Source organism: Mesocricetus auratus, unplaced genomic scaffold (assembly GCF_017639785.1).
Source record: "Mesocricetus auratus isolate SY011 unplaced genomic scaffold, BCM_Maur_2.0 Super-Scaffold_100013, whole genome shotgun sequence".
NCBI lineage: Eukaryota > Metazoa > Chordata > Mammalia > Rodentia > Cricetidae > Mesocricetus > Mesocricetus auratus.
In genome coordinates, this window is record NW_024429196.1 from 65,012,195 (window position 1) to 65,029,126 (window position 16,932).

The 16,932-nt window shown below is 44.0% G+C and overlaps 1 long non-coding RNA gene across 1 annotated transcript in view; it reads right to left on the bottom strand.

Moving 5' to 3' along the window:
• Positions 1–8,996: 8,996 nt before the first annotated feature.
• Positions 8,997–16,932, bottom strand: part of LOC110340221 — a 38,265-nt gene continuing 30,329 nt past the window's right edge. The window contains exons 3-5 of the long non-coding RNA XR_005880907.1: positions 14,862–15,094; positions 9,787–9,903; positions 8,997–9,048 (exon numbers count right to left, since the gene is read on the bottom strand). This is a non-coding gene — a long non-coding RNA (uncharacterized LOC110340221). The remainder of the gene's footprint in view (positions 9,049–9,786; positions 9,904–14,861; positions 15,095–16,932) is intronic.

Consider the following 16,932-nt stretch of genomic DNA (forward strand, 5'->3'; position numbering starts at 1 on the left):
TGCTTAAATGGCATTAGAGACTTGCTGTTTCTGAAAAGACATGGAAAAACTATCTCTCAGTCCAGGTTTAAAACAACCTTTAGCACTGAGCACATGAACTTAAGAAACTAAAGTCCACTACACCAGCATTAATGGCTACAAGCTCAGCATCATCTGCACAAGGTAGGCACTCCTCACCATCAGCACTTAGCATCATTTGCACAGGTGGACACTCAGCGTCATCTGCACAGGTGGACACTCAGCACCATCTGCACAGGTGGACACTCCACATCATCTGCACAGGTGGACACTCAGCGTCATCTGCACAGGTGGACACTCAGCGTCATCTGCACAGGTGGACACTCAGCGTCATCTGCACAGGTGGACACTCAGCGTCATCTGCACAGGTGGACACTCAGCGTCATATGCACAGGTGGACACTCAGCGTCATCTGCACAGGTGGACACTCAGCGTCATATGCACAGGTGGACACTCAGCGTCATATGCACAGGTGGACACTCAGCGTCATATGCACAGGTGGACACTCAGTGTTATCTGCACAGGTGGACACTCAGCGTCATCTGCACAGGTGGACACTCAGCGCCATCTGCACAGGTGGACACTCAGTGTTATCTGCACAGGTGGACACTCAGCGTCATCTGCACAGGTGGACACTCAGCACCATCTGCACAGGTGGACACTCAGCGTCATCTGCACAGGTGGACACTCAGCACCATCTGCACAGGTGGACACTCAGCGTCATATGCACAGGTGGACACTCCGCATTCTCTGCACAGGTGGACACTCAGCGTCATCTGCACAGGTGGACACTCAGCGCCATCTGCACAGGTGGACACTCAGCGTCATCTGCACAGGTGGACACTCAGCGTCATCTGCACAGGTGGACACTCAGCACCATCTGCACAGGTGGACACTCCGCATTCTCTGCACAGGTGGACACTCCGCATCCTCTGCACATGCACAGGTGGACACTCAGCGTCATCTGCACAGGTGGACACTCAGTGTTATCTGAACAGGAGGTGGACACAGCACCCTCTGTTCACCGGTTGAATTAACTAAGGAAATGTCACGGGAAAATTCTGTTAAAAAAAAGAAAGTGGGGCCTAGAGAGGTGGCTTGTCAGTTAAGAGCACCAGATGCTTTCCCAGAGGACTGGCATTCAATTCCCAGCATCCACATGGTGGCTCACACACCTCTGCAACTCTAGTTCCAGGGAATCTGACACCCTCTTCTGGCCTGGGTAAGCACGGGGTATGCACATGTTGAAAAGACAAATGTGTAGATAAAACACTAACACGCATTAAAAATAAAGAAAAGGAAAGAAACCAAATGTAACCAGCAGATGCGGTATCATTGGATGCCCAGTGTGCTCATGCCTGTGGTTTTATACCCAACTGAGGAGTTGAGTCAGAATTCTTTTACCTACACATCAGTCACCTAAAGCCTTTCTTTATGGAGAGGTTTGGTGAACAAATGAAGAAAAGCAATAAAAGCGTCCTAACTAAACTCACCTAAGTCAGTACCAACAAGTTTATTCCCACCTCTCCACTCTCAACTGAAAGAAAAAATGCAGGGAGTATAAAGAAGCAGAAAGAAATGAGTAGCAATGGCAAAAGGCAACACAGCAACCAAATGGAGTAGCGGGGAAATTGAGAGTTGCTTATAAGAATGGCGAGCTTCAGGCTGGCAAGATTGCTCAGAAGGTAAAAGCATGTGCATAACTAACTACATGAGTTTGACTCCCAGAACCCAGGAAGAGAGATGAAACTCCATAGAGTTGTCCTTTGACCTCCACACAGCACGGCACACATGCACTAATATTCTATGTACACATACAATAATAATAAATAATATGTTTTAAATGAATGGTGAGTCTGAGATGAAAAAGAACCCATACATATCCATAATTTGGGAACATTATTATTTTAGGTTTCTTTGAGACTGATGTGGTAAAAAAAAGTTTTTCCTTTCATTTTTGCATTTGTCATGATGCCACTGAGAATAACTTTTGATGAACCACTCACTAGATTTTCTTTAAAAGGTAGAAAATGTTTATTTTTAGTATAATCAAATGTTAGATGGAGAGGTCTGCATACGGGGCAGCTAACTATGCTTCTTTGTGTTTAATTTCTGCCATTCTTTTAAGTCCATTTTGTGGGTATATTGGACAATTTTCCATTACTGTCACAAAAGACCTGAGTAAGTCAACTTAATAAGAGAAGCCATTGGTTTGTTGACCCACCTTTGTGGAAGTTTCAGTCCATCACCAACTGGCTTTGGGCTTGGAGCAAAAAACATCACAGTGGAGAAAAGCAACTCAGCTTATGCCTCAGATGCCAAAAAGAGAGGAAGAGAGCTGGGTGTGCTAGTCAGTCTCAAGGGGCACCGCCATGATTGAATCCTTCCTGAAAGGCCAGTTCTTAGATTCTGGTTCCACCCCTATAGTATCTGGGGAGCAAGCTTTTACCACATGGACTATCTGGGGGACATTTCATAGTAGCAAGTGCTACTATGGTAGCATTATCAGAGAAGTCTCTGTGAATTTATCTGCTCCTCCTCTGCCCAGCCTCAGGGTCATAAACTGGGAACCAATTCTTCTGCCTGCAGAGTATGCTAACCAAAGTATCAAATATACCCCCCACACATACACACACACACTTTCTCACCATCCTGGTGCTCCAAAAATCTACCTTATGTCACCTGCCTGACTATACTTCAGTCTGAGGAAGAGGAATTGGGAAAAGGAACACAAATGCTTGTGTAATATACATCCAGATATTTTCTTACAAAACATGTGTCCTCGTGCCCTGTCTCACATCTTGCTTTGCTCTCTGACAGCTATTACTCGTGTTGCCTCAGTCCAAACTTCCAATTTAACCCTTGATTACCCTGGAGAACTCCCTCGTGGAATAATATTAATGGAGAGGTGGGGGTAGGTTTTCAATGGGGTGACCACTCAGCATGCTCAGTTACCTACCCAACATGAGGGTACCTTTAACAGTTCTTACTTGGAAATATTTGGGTTTTTGATGAGATGTTTCCAATTTAAATCCAGATGTTTGAGATCCTGGATGAAGCCAAGAACTGGAAAAATAAATTATAGGAGAGCAAATGAGCCCTGGTTTTGATGTCTCTATTTAGACGCAATCTGACAGCACATGGAATTGAATATCAAAATTCTGGATCTAGGTCTAGATGTAGACACTGAAATTTTCTGTGGCTGGAAGAAGCTATTTATCCCTCTGAACTCATTTTCTCCACAAGCAAAAAGAGGTTTATATATTGCATTCTGAGAAACCAATAAGGTAAGTAGCTAGTCCTATTGTGGAAAAGCTCATATTTTGTTCGGCATACAAACAACAGAAAAAAAATGCAATTTCTACCAAGGAACTGTGTTGCTTTTATAACATGTCCAAATGTTATTTGATACTTCATTTGAAAATGGAATCTATAGAGCCAGGCATGGTGACTCACCCTTATCACCCTAGCACTCAGGAGGTAGATACTGGTGGATCAGAAGGTCAAGGCCAGCCTTAAGTACTTCAAGTCTTCAATGTAAACCTGAACTACATTTGACCCTGTCTCAAAAGAATTTTTTTTTGGTTGATAGCACATGGGAGCCTGAGGCAAGAAAAGTCTTGAGTTTAAGGTCAGCTTTGGAAATTCAGTAATACCCTGAATCTCATGGACAAACAGACAAGTGAGGTCTAGGCTGGGGATGCAACTCAGTAGTAACGTTCTTTCAAAGTCTAATTCCACTTCAGGCTTTCCTTAGTAAGTTGAGTCCAGTAAATACATGCAGAAGAAATAATCATGTTCATTTGACTCTACAACTGAGACATAAAGGAAAAACAGCGGCTTCCTCCTTGCTCTCCCAAATCACTCCACTGAATAAGCTAAGCTAGCTGCTATGTTGTGAGGGCACTCAAACAGGACTAGGGAGAAGCCTGCAACATGATGTTCTGGGTCCACCTGCCCATAGCTAGCTCAAAACTGAAGCTACCTGCAGAGCACCGTCCAGTAGTGAGCTATCCCTGAAGCAGAATCTTCACTACCAGTCAGACATGAAAATCTTTAACACTGATGGTCCCGGTATGTCTGCCACATCAGAAGAGACTTGGAGCCAGAAATCCCAGCTAAACATCACCTACACATGGTCCATGGCAATGGTAACTTAACAACTGCCTGTTGCGCGGACACAGTAAATTATAGTATCCAAGACAATACAGAATTGGGTTGATCCCTTACTCTTTTATAATAATCACTGATAATAATGAAATCAGTGTGTGTGTGTGTGTGTGTGTGTGTGTGTGTGTGTGTGTGTAAAGACCTCACATTTGAATAAAAAGAGTGGTGTTTCCTGATTTTTCACCATTGAAACCCTACTTAAAAACAACTCCAAAATTCCTTTAAAACCCCAGATCACTGAAGTTACCACATGTCACGTCTGCTGCGCGGCCTGTGTCCGAGAACGTGCGGAGGGTGTCGGGTATTGAAAACATAGAGACTCGTTCAATGATATAAAGAAAACTTTAAACAGGCTCCAAAAAGGTTCAAGAAAAACTTCCTAAGAAAAGCTCCCACCAGAGAAGCTTCTGCTCCCTCCTCTACCCTGGCTGGTTCTGCTCTGACACCAGAGGTGGATGTGTGTGGGTTTTTGAAGGTGCGGTTAGTCTTTGGACAAGGTCGAGGTCAGGGCGGTTTTTGTGGGAAGGCCTTTCCCAGGAACTTATTGTATCATTTTTAGTAAACATGTTTTTACTAAACATTGTCTTACAGCTGCCTACTCCCAGGCAGAAGGGGAAGTGGCCAGGAACTTATTGTATCGTTTTTAGTAAACATGTTTTTACTAAACATTGTCTTACAGCTGCCTACTCCCAGGCAGAAGGGGAAGTGGGTCTCTGCTCAAGGTCTGGTGTTCCCACAATTCACCCCTTTTTATTTTTAAATGAGGCACTCCTGGCTTAGGTCAAGTAGGTCACCCTCCCTTTCCCGTCTTTGGGGGACCTTGAACCCCTGTTTTAGGTGGGAGGGGTCTTCCCCACAGGTTGCCCGTCATCGGAGATACCCCAACCTTAAATCATCTGTAACCAACCTTCATGGCTATCGGGATTGCCATGGGCTAAGCTAAGCAATACTTGGTTACGGATCTCTTGTCTCTGGAACAAGGCACGTTTGAGCTTGGCATAAAGCCAGAATGCCTACCGCCACTGCCACCATTTCCAGGACCCCCATTGACATAGCGCCTCTCCATCACCATACCCATCACCAGATCTGGGCCATAACATTCTACCAGCCTTCATCTGTTACAAGGGTAACCCGCATGTGATTTACATTTACAATTTGATAAAGTTTCCAATCGTTTCAAGATCTGCTCAGGAAAGCATTTAGAAAGTGCACTTGCACAGATACATTAGGTATAATCATTGATGTTACACATGTAGCATTACGAAAAATATGAACAATAGTTGTCGCATTAGGACAAGTTGTATTTCTCCAGAAAAATACACTGGCCTAGTCGTGATTCCAGAAACAGGAACCATCAAGTGACCATGTCCTGTTCAAATACTGAAAAGAGGCTTTTGCCACTCATCATAGTCCATACCAATGTCCAAATGCTTTAAATGGGTCCTTTTTTCTCTGTTAGCTTCATGATGAAAACTCATGGGTCCGGAAGGTTGATGTAGCAGGTCTGTTGAGAAACTGGAAATCTCGAACCGACTGTTTTCTTTCTTTTTTTGGGCTGTAGATTCGATGACATCAAGGGTCAGGAACACTGATTTAGGAGATCTCACTCAAACTGGCTTAGGTAGGCTCCCATGGTCTCAGGTCCAGTTTTTTTCTGCTCCATGTCGAAGCTTTTATTCTTTTCCTATAAGAAAACACAAACATGCCCTCGACCCCAAATTAGGGTCTTCTCCACTGTCTAGTGTATGGATGTCTCCATTTGACCTGAGCAATGATAGCTCAGGTTCCGTCATGCCAGAATCTGTCTGAAGCTCACTGGCATTTACATTATAAAATTTTTAAATGAGGAGTGTATTATTTGATGAGTCATGTGGGGACTGGGGGCATTATTCCCCCTTTTTTATTTTCTAAAAAAAAGGTTTTTTTTGAACTGTTGAAGCTGGACCATAACAGTAGAAGGATTTGTCTACCCTCCTTGGTTAACTATCTAGGTAAATTGGGATTACTACTTAGATTATTTGTAGATGCCCATTAAACAGGACATATCCATTAAATATTTCCCAAAAACTTCTGAAAATCACTCAAAGATTGTAAACTATACTGTGTCCAAATAACTTTTGAAAATTATTTGAAGTCTGTGAGCAGTCTTTCCCAATCTAACCTGCAGAGCTCTCACTAGCTGACAAGGCCTCATTTGCATCTTAAAATTTTTTTTTAAAACATTAACAGACTGGCTGGATGTTCCTTTTGGCTATATTTAAAGCAATCTAGGTAGCTTCTTAACTATTTTTGAAGGGATTTAAGTATCCTTTTAATCATATAAGCAGTTTACACTCACGCATTCACAATCACATTTCATACATACCGGTGTGGCCACACCATACATTCAGAACATACATGCATCTTTTAGTCATCCTTTTTCCCTAGGTCATGATTAGTCTGTTGTAATGAAGCTCCCTTAATTGATATCTATGTAAAAGAACAACTCCAGCCAATCCTTGAACTAAAAGGGTTAAAAAGTCCTGTATGTTTTTTATCATTCCTCCATTTGAGCTATAGTCATGGGGTACAGCGGTACCTACTCCTTGTAACTCTGTAGATGCAAGGTGGAGAGGCCAGGCTTTTGGCCAAAAGTTTTTAGAGATGACTCACAAAGTAGAATTTAAATGTAAACAAAATTTTTTATTCCATGTATCTTTGTCCTTTTTTTTTTCTTTACTTAATACCAGTACCTCTTTACTGTTACCAAAAAAATTTTTTTTGAGTCAGGGTTTCTCTGTATTGTTTGAGGCTGTCAGTCCAGCCTGGCCTCGAAGAATAGTACTGGACCGTCCCAAGAGTAGTCCGACCGTGCCTGGGGGCAATGGCCCATGCACCCCAGTAGGGAGGGCCTGGATCCCCATTTCTGGTGTTAGGATTGCCCGGGCGGAGGGAGCGAGGTCCAATCCTGCACTCCCGAGGTGGCTCTAAGGAGGTCTGAGATATGAAGGGGTTGCTCTGGGGGAGAAAATGAGTCCTGCCACTGCCCAGAGCAGGGGTCATTGCCCCGTACACATTGGTTTTGGGGCCCTGGGGCGGGGCCCTCCTCCCGTTTCCCTGATTATTATTAGCAGAAAGGAAATTTCCCTCCCTGTCAGTTTTAGAGTAGCAGTTATTGGCCCAATGATATCCCCTTCGACAACGGGGGCATAAACCAGGTCTCTTGAGACCCGTAGTACTATTTTGAGGGCGCTCTCTACGGAAGTGTCCCTCTCTACCACAGCTGAAACATGTTTTTCTCCCTCCCAGAGTAGGTCTTTCTTTCCCCACTTGGGGCCGAATGGCAGCAGCTAACACTTGGCCCTGGATGAAGTTCCCATCAATGTCCCTACAGATCCGGATATAGTCATTTAGACTTTTATTGCGATAGGGGCGAAGGGCTTCCTTACAATATTTATTTGCATTTTCAAATGCCATCTGCTTTATGACTGGCATCGCAGGCCCAATGCCCCCAAATATTCTTTCTGCTACCTGACTGAGACGGTCTACGAAGTCTTGAAAAGGTTCGGAAGGTCCTTGAAGGACTTTGGACAGATGATCCCCTCCTCCCTTGGAAGGCAATGCTTTCCAAGCCCCTTGGGCCGCTGCTGCCACTTGGGCATAGACTGCGATGTCATATTGCATTTGCTGCTGAATGGTGGCGTATTGACCACTTCCGGTAAGCATCTCCACATTTCTCTGGGGCTGTCCGGCCTGTGCATTTCTTTGGGCTGTCTGGCTGCATCTTTCCTGAAACTCACCTCTCCAAATCAAATAATCTCCCCCCGACAGAGCTGCTCTGCAAAGCTGCTGCCAATCGCCAGGTGTCAAATTAAGAGACGCAAAAGATTCCATTAAGGAAAGTGTAAAGGGAGCCTGTGCGCCATAATTTAAAGTTGCCTCTTTAAGTTGTTTTATATCCTTAAAATTTAAAGGGTTATGACGCCTAATGACCTGTCCAGAATTGTTCAGATCTGGAACTTCCATTACTGGGGCCACCACCGGGCAGCATTGGACCCCTCCTCTGGGTCTTCCCTCCAGGTCTGAGAAGGACTGGGTTATCTCATAGGAGGAGTCCCTTTTTTCAGAGTATGGGGAAGGGTTTCTCTCCCTGTCCTGTCTTTCCTTAATTAGAATCTTTTTTAGTTCTTTTTTAAGGGCCGTGATCTCAGCAAGTAATCGTTCCTTTTCAGACTGTGACGAGTCTGAGTCTGAGCTACTTCCATTTTCTAGGTCTGATAGAGAAGGATATAACCGATTCTGACCGGAGTCCTTCTTTTTGGGTCGTGCCCGGAGATGTCTACCCGTTTTTTTGTTGTTACTAAGAGACTCCTCCTCATCCTCACTAACAATGGAGCCTCTAGTTTCAATCACGGTCTCTTCATCATCACTCTCTGCCCCTGAACTCAAGGAGGCTTGAGTCTCAGTCTCTTGTAACTCTAAAAAAGCCTCTTTTGTGTCCTGAACTACCTGGCGGTGACGAACCTTATCTGTCAAAAGTGCTCCCCTCACTAATCTCCATAAGGAGAATGTCGTAGGGGGCAAGGACTCAGATCCCTCTTTTCGTAAAAGTCTATGAAGATCACGGCGAACCTCCTCCCAATCTGGAATATTTAAGCTTCCCCAGTAATGAACCATGGACTGGCTCGTTCGATCGATTTTAGAAAGCCTTCTAGGGTTTTAGACTTGACTGCAGTCCCATGTTCTTTAAGTAACTTTTTTAGTTGATACTGCAATGATTCTAGCTTCCCGGAACTATTCCCCATAGTTTCTTAACCCCGTCCACTTACCTCGCTTTCACGATCTCAGTGGGACCTCCAATTGTCACGTCTGCTGCGCGGCCTGTGTCCGAGAACGTGCGGAGGGTGTCGGGTATTGAAAACATAGAGACTCGTTCAATGATATAAAGAAAACTTTAAACAGGCTCCAAAAAGGTTCAAGAAAAACTTCCTAAGAAAAGCTCCCACCAGAGAAGCTTCTGCTCCCTCCTCTACCCTGGCTGGTTCTGCTCTGACACCAGAGGTGGATGTGTGTGGGTTTTTGAAGGTGCGGTTAGTCTTTGGACAAGGTCGAGGTCAGGGCGGTTTTTGTGGGAAGGCCTTTCCCAGGAACTTATTGTATCATTTTTAGTAAACATGTTTTTACTAAACATTGTCTTACAGCTGCCTACTCCCAGGCAGAAGGGGAAGTGGCCAGGAACTTATTGTATCGTTTTTAGTAAACATGTTTTTACTAAACATTGTCTTACAGCTGCCTACTCCCAGGCAGAAGGGGAAGTGGGTCTCTGCTCAAGGTCTGGTGTTCCCACAACCACAGAGACATATATGCTAACAATTTGAAATGCATGGTCTAAGCACAGATTCTTATAACTCCACACTGACAGCCACTAATAAACTTAACAATGCATCCGGGGTTACTTCTGGGTGCTTCCTGCATTAGCCCCCCTTTTATAAGCTCATCAATTCATTTTTATTTGTTTAGGAACTTATGTTTTAAAGGAAAGCAGCTGCATATTTATAATGAAGATAAAACACATCTTTCATGAGAATGACATAAAAGAAATTGCACGTAGGATATTACCTAATGCTCACACAACAGAGGCTGTGATGATTCCATACATCTGCTGAAAGTTACCAGCTACCTGAGTGGATCCCATTTAACCCCCACAACGGATGTTTTCCTGTTTTGAATGTGATGCTAAAAAACAAGCAAACAAAAAACTGTTAATGTGAGAAACTTCTAGAACTCAACCCCCTCTTTGGGTCGCCAAAGATAATACTCTTGCCGCATACAGAGTCTCCCTACTTCCCTTTCCTGCTAATGATGGAAAACGGCTTTGAGCAAGGACACAGAGGGAAGGCAAATTGGGGTGAAATTCTCACCAGCTGCATTTAGAAAGGTGCTCAGGAGAGGGGAGCATGAGAGCACTCTGGGGTATGAAGGAGAAGGTAGTTAGGAGTGTTTGTGTGCACACAAGTGTGTGTGTATGTGTATGTGTGTGTGCGCACGCATGTGTAATCCGAAGGGTGATTCAGGTCTCTTCCTGAGTGACTCTCCACCTTGTGAAAAATATTCTATTATTCTTTGGGAGTTTCATAGAATACATTTTGACCATGTTACTATCCACCTTGTTTCTCGGGACAGGGGGTCTCTCTCACTGACCCTGGAGTTCACTGATTGGAACACACTAGCTCTCCAGTCCTCAGCACTGGGGTTGCAGGTGCACACCGCTGTCACTTTCTGTGGTCCTGAGGGTCCCAAATCAGGTCCTCACACTCACTGACTGAGCCATTGCTCCAGCACAGGAAGGAGGGGTGTATTTGATTTCCTTTGACGCCACTGGGGAAGTGAGACATAGGGAGAAGCCATGTTCTTTTTTCTGACTTTTGAACTGTCCTTTTCTAGCATGCCGTTCTTAAATGTCTGAGTCCAGGTTCAGACAGCAAAAATGGTCTTCAAAGAGTCCAGATCTCCTAATTAAATCTGTCTCTTCAGTTTACCTGACTTCACCCTTATTCCTTCATTCATACAAGCACATAGCAACTATCATGCAGCTGAGTGGGAGCCTGGGGAAAGCACTTGGCTTGAAAGTGTGAAAACTGCTGTTCTCATCCTCAGCCGAAGAGTTCAAGACCTGACTTCAGTCTCCTCTCAGTCGAACTGCTGCAGGTTTGAAACAAGCAGGCTGATGGAGTTTCTAATGACTCAGACACAAAGCCAACATTGTTCTGAGCTAGCCCCGTGAAACCAGAGGAAAGGCTCAGGATGGAAATGAAAGCCATCTCTAATTGTACATTTTTGCCTAGGGTTGAGCCAAAGGCTTTGCTTTGCTTTCCCTCTGTCACTATTCCCTTGTATTAGGAATACAGCTTTTTCCATATGGATCTAGACAGCCTGTGCCAGAAAGCCTCTGTACCTCTTGAGGAGAGAAGGACATTCAAGCAAGATCCCAACATCAGGGGCAGAGAGCTGTGAGCAGGGCTCCTGGTGCTCCAGGCTGTGTTGCACTGTGGGTGTGCGGCGCAGTGTGTCTCTTCATACAAAGTGAAACACACCTTGGGGAATTCGTTAACCTTAGGAGACTTTGTTCTCAGCTGCTCACATTGTTAGAGCTGTTCCCATTGACTTCAAATAGTGAATAATACTGAAACAGGAAGTAGGACTCTCTCCCTTCTTCTTTCTAACTCTCTCTCCCCCACCCACTACATGGTGTGTGTGTGTGTGTGTGTGTGTAGCCCAGGATATCCTCAAACTCATGATGCTGTTATCAAAGTCGTTAGTGTCAGAGCCCAGGCCTGGCAGCCCTAACAAGCTATTCTGGGCCACCCATCCTCAACAGGCCAATTAAACAGACAACTAATAGTGAAGAACAGAGAAAGGAGATTTGAATAATGCGGCTACATTGGGGAGAAGAACAAATAAAGCATCCAATGATACTGACTCCTGACCACCAATTCTATCTTCAATGTCCTGAGATGAGGTTTAGGTTTAAATAAAGGGCAACAGCTCAACATCCCTGGTCAAGGGATGGTCCTGCCCCTCACTGACTCATCATTGTCTCAGCTCCAGTCACTCCTACAAAGAGGTCTGAAAAACTGACAAAGGGAAGGGTAAAGCAACTCTTTAGAATACCTTCATTTCTTTCTGGATGGTCACAATTCCACATTCCACACAATGGGACAGCATCAGGCAAGCATTTCTCTGGTTTCAGCTGCCCAAATCCCACTAGACTCCTCCCTGTGCTTTAACATCCTAAGATGTCACTCCTCCCTGGTTTTCTTCATTGGAGACCCTTGCTCAGATTCCTTTGCTGACTCTCTGCATTCAAGTTCAACCACCCCAGGACTTGGTTGAGGGTGATCATCTATGACTATGCTCTGCTACCTGTCTCTGGGGTGTCATCCAACCACCACCTGTATTTAATAATGCCAGAATTTGTATATATAATTCTCAGTTTTCATTGAGCTTGATACTTGCATATCCAGGTGCCTCCTAAGAGGAAAGCCACTTGGCTACCCGGGGACATAGCACAAATGATACATCCAAGAAACACCCTTGATTTGGTCCCCAAAGCTGCTCCTCCATCACTATTGCCCTCCTAAGAAAATGCTTCCTTTGCATACTCCAGTGCTACAGATAGGAAGTCAAATGAGTTAATCCTTCTCTTCTATCATTCATTTCTATCACTTTCCATCTCAGCCTCCAATACAACCCTACAGGTCACCATCATACCATATGATCTAATTGCCTGGGTTAACCTCCTACTAGTACCTCTGTGTATTATATGACTATATCAGGCTTTTTCTTTTGAGTCACCTACCAGCTCCCAAATCATGGCACAGAGAATTATGGTTAGTTTTTAATGCAAGGCCTAGCTTAGACACATTCTGGCTAGCTCTTTTAACTTGAATTAACTCATGTCTCTTTATCTTTTGCCTCGGGGATGTTTGCCTTCTTTCTATATACCTTACTTTCCCTGCTTCTTGTGTCTGCTGGCTGGCATCTCCCTGGCTTCTACCCTGGACATCTCCCCCACTTCTTCTCTCATTCCTCTTCTTTCTTTTCTCCTCAGTCTAGATTTCCCTTCCTATTTGTTCTCTCTCGGACAGTCCCACCTTTCCTTTCTCTGCCCAGCTATTGGCCATTCAGCCCTTTATTAGCTCAATCAGGTGCCTTAGGCAGGCAAGGTGAAATAAATGCAACATATCTTTCCTTGAGTAAACACACATATTTACATTGTTAAACAAATGCATCATGAACAAATGTAGCATACCTTCACACACATTTCACAACATATGATACTGTTTTCTTGGCAGTGAGAGTTATGTTTTAACTACAAGTTATTAAATTATAGTCCTGCTTTATCATTATCTCCCGCTACATTTTGGCTAAAAACCAAACTCCTTACCACATCCACAAGCTCCTAAACAATCTACCTTCCACCTGACTTCCAACTTCATTTTCCTTTTGTGACTCTTCCCATTCTCCACTTCTGCCACAATGTCTTCTTGTGAGTCAAGGGAAGTTATAACACCGCATACCCCACGCAGAGCAATGGAAACAGCTCTGTCCTAGGGAATGCGGGTCATGAACCTACTGAGAGACCACAGGAGGAATCCGGTGCAGATGCTGTGAAGGGGACACAGAGCCAGGACACAGACTCAGGCTCAGGCGAGCACCAATAAGTGAGTCATCAGGAGATGCTGTGGCAGCCATGAAGAGGCCCAGGGACCTGGGGTGGATCCAGGCTGCTACCAATGGCATCAGGCTTCTACCTATGGTGATATTAAAAGCATCAGTGGAGACGTGACCTCGTTTCTCAAAGACAAGCACTTAGGACATATCACTTGTTGTGCCAGTGAGTGAGATATAGCCTCTGTCTTCAGCCATTATTCAGCCTAATGACAGACAGACAGACAGACAGATAGAAAATTGCCAGCCCGTTTGAAAAGAGCTACCAGAAGAACACATGTGGGAAGAAGTGTGTCACAAGCCCATCAGTGAGCAATGTCTTCTAGGTGGTGTCACAAAGCAGAGAGGGCAGTCATAGGACTGTGTCTCTAACTGTCTCTGTCTTAGTCACTGTTCTGTTGCTATAAGGAGACACCATGGTCAAGGCAACCCATGAAAGAAAGCATCTGTTGGAGGCTTGCTTACAGTTTCAGGGGGTTCGTCTATTATCACCATGGTGGGGGACACGGTGGCACACGTGGCACTGGAGCAGTAGCTGAGAGTTCTACATCCTGATCCACAGGCAACAGACAGAGAGAAACACTGGGCCTGGATTAGCTTTTGACACTCAAAGCCCATTCCCAGGGACACACCACCTCCAACAAAACCATACCTGCTCCAACAAAGCTACACCTTCTTTATCCTTCTAATCCTTCTCAAACCCAGAGCCACTTGCAGGGCAGTGAAGGAGGCCGCCCTTGCTGGATAATTCACGTTCTGAATTTCAAAGTGGCATAGAAAACATGCATTCGCAAAGAGAAGAAAGAACTAAAACCCTAACCACTTACATTGTATTTTCAGAGTGTCATGCCAACATCATATACATATATATATGTATGTATATATGTGTATGTATATATATGTATATATATGATGAAATAAAGCCACAAATTGAGCAGTTGGGATGCCTTCATTATTATAGCATAAATGCCACCATTTGAATGTGGCAGGGAGCTAGGCACCGATCGACTAAGTACAGGAGATGCCATTATGCATTTCTACTTTCTCCCTCTGGTTCAAGAGACACATTTGACTCCTATTCCTTTCCCTTCTTCTGAAAACTTAGGAAGAAACTCCTCAATTTGGGGGGAATCAAAGCAGCACCCAAGAGGTAGATGTGGGCATTTGCCTAACTAATACCTGTCCCTTCTGCCCCATCCCAAAGCCCTTCGTGGGGCAAACTTTCCAACATGCAAGCAGTCACCCCTGCACAGCAAGCACTTGCTAATGTAAAGAGTGCAATTGGATTAGTTCTCTGGAGGCAGGAATCAATAGCCCAGAGTATGTGGAGCCGATTAGACATTGCTAATTAGAGCTCTCAGACATTAATCAAGCACCACGTATGGGGCTAATCAACCAGCATAGGAAGCAGAAAAAGTCAATAGCGTCCCAAGTCTCTCCTTGAATTTTCCAACCTGGTTCACCTTGAAATTCAGCCTAAAGATGGCAATCCCTGAAGTGTGTCTGCAGATAGTAGGTAGGCTGGGACACTGTGCTCCTGGGCCTTCTGAAACAAGAGGCACAGTGATGTCATCAGGCTCCTTCTTAAATCAGTACAGGCTCCAGCCTTGTCACTTTTCATTGATGGGGGCAGCAGGGCTATGGGGCAGCTACAAGCTGGTCCCAAAGAGGTTGGCCAATGTTCATAAGGCAGGAACTATAAATAAAAACAAATATTTGCTGATGAATATATAACTCATGAGTAGCACAGCATGTAATGTAAACAATTGCTCCAATACAAGAAAGTAATAAGTGTTAGGCTTGTGTTTACTAACATGAGTGGAGAATGAATCCAGAGTCAGTCACACAGTGCTTTATGAACTCTAGATGGTCTACTAGATTGCTCTGCCCACCTCCGTTTAGAGAGCTTCGGTGACTGCAAATCTAAGGTGTGACATTAAGTCCTTTAATATGACAAAATGTCTAAATTGGCCTTTAATAGATTCTGTTTCTAATACTGAGCAAATCCAGACACACTTGGAAATGAGTAGCATATAGCAAAACTACTTCCAAGACATCTGAGTGTTACCCTGAATGGAGTTATCTCTTGTCCAGCATGTTCTTTTTACCTCATCAGAACCTCCTTTTAAAAGATATTTTTGTTGAAAGTCACATTGTGTGTTTGTGTGTGTGTGTGTGTGTGTGTGTGTGTGTGTGTGTGCCAGCATTAAAATTTTGTTTCTTCCTGGGCAGTGGCGGTGCACACCTCTAATCCCAGCACTCAGGAGGTGGAGGCAGAGACTGGCAGATCTCTGTGGAATTGAGGTCAGCCTGGTCTACATAGCTAGTTTCAGGACAGCAAGGATAATACAAAGAAACCCGTCTCAAAAATAAATAAATAAACAAATAAATAAATAACTTCATTCCTTCAGAAATAGAAAGTCAGTTTGAAACAGACTCAGATGTCCAAAGATTCATAGTTAAGATTTGCACGCCGTAGGGACTGACGAGTTTTTAGGTTCTTAGAAAGCATGTTCTTCTAACCCCTCTCAGCGCTATCAGTTTTCAACTTAAGCAGGGAGAATGAAATAGAATCCCAGAGCTTAATTATGGGATACAGAGCGGTGCTGGGGGAAGGAAAAACACAGTATAGGAAAATTAAAACTGAAATCAAATTTCTGGAACCCCGGGTCACAACATATTGATGGTGTGTGCTAGGCAAATAAATAATGTCTCAGAGCCTCTGAGATGAAGACAGGCATGTCCAAGGTCATCATGTGATCTAAGACAATACACATGAACACCTAAGTGTGCTTGGAATTAGAAGACAATGGATGCTTGGCCAAGTCCCCTTGGCTTCTCCCATTGATGCTGGATATTGACTATTACATTACAGAAAGCAATAATTGTATTTTCCACATCTTTGTACCCTTAGTGCCTGGCACCATAGTGGTACATAGCTGACTTAAGAAATTGTTCTTGAGACAAAATGAATTGACTAAAGGACATGAAAAAAATTAATGGGGGAATGCAAGAATATGTCTTTCTCTCCTGCCTACAAGTCAACACCGAGCAAGATCTCCAGGGATGTAATATCTGGGAATTAGAGGAAATAGTTCAGAAGAGTCAAGATGTATCCTTCCAGTAATTTCCACCATTGAAAAGAATAGTTATAGGTGGAAATTATGTTTTATTTTATCTTTAAATTAAAATATAATTAATTCATTTCCTTCCTTTTCCTCTCTCAAACTCCTCCCATATCCTCTCCCTTCAACTCCTCCTTTCTCTTTTTCTTTGATTGTTATTGTTACATATTGTCTTGGTTAAGTTTCTATTGTGATACAGACCCTGACCTAAACAGCGTGGGGAGGAAAGGGTTTAATTTTACCTTACAGACCTCCATGAAGGGAAGTCGGGTTAAGAACTCAGCGAAGGGAACTGGAGGCAGAAACTAAAGAAGGGATGATGGAGGAATGCAGCCTCTTGGCTTGCTCTTCCTGGCTTGCTCAGTTTGCTCTCTTATACAACCCAAGACAACCTGCCCAGGCACCACCC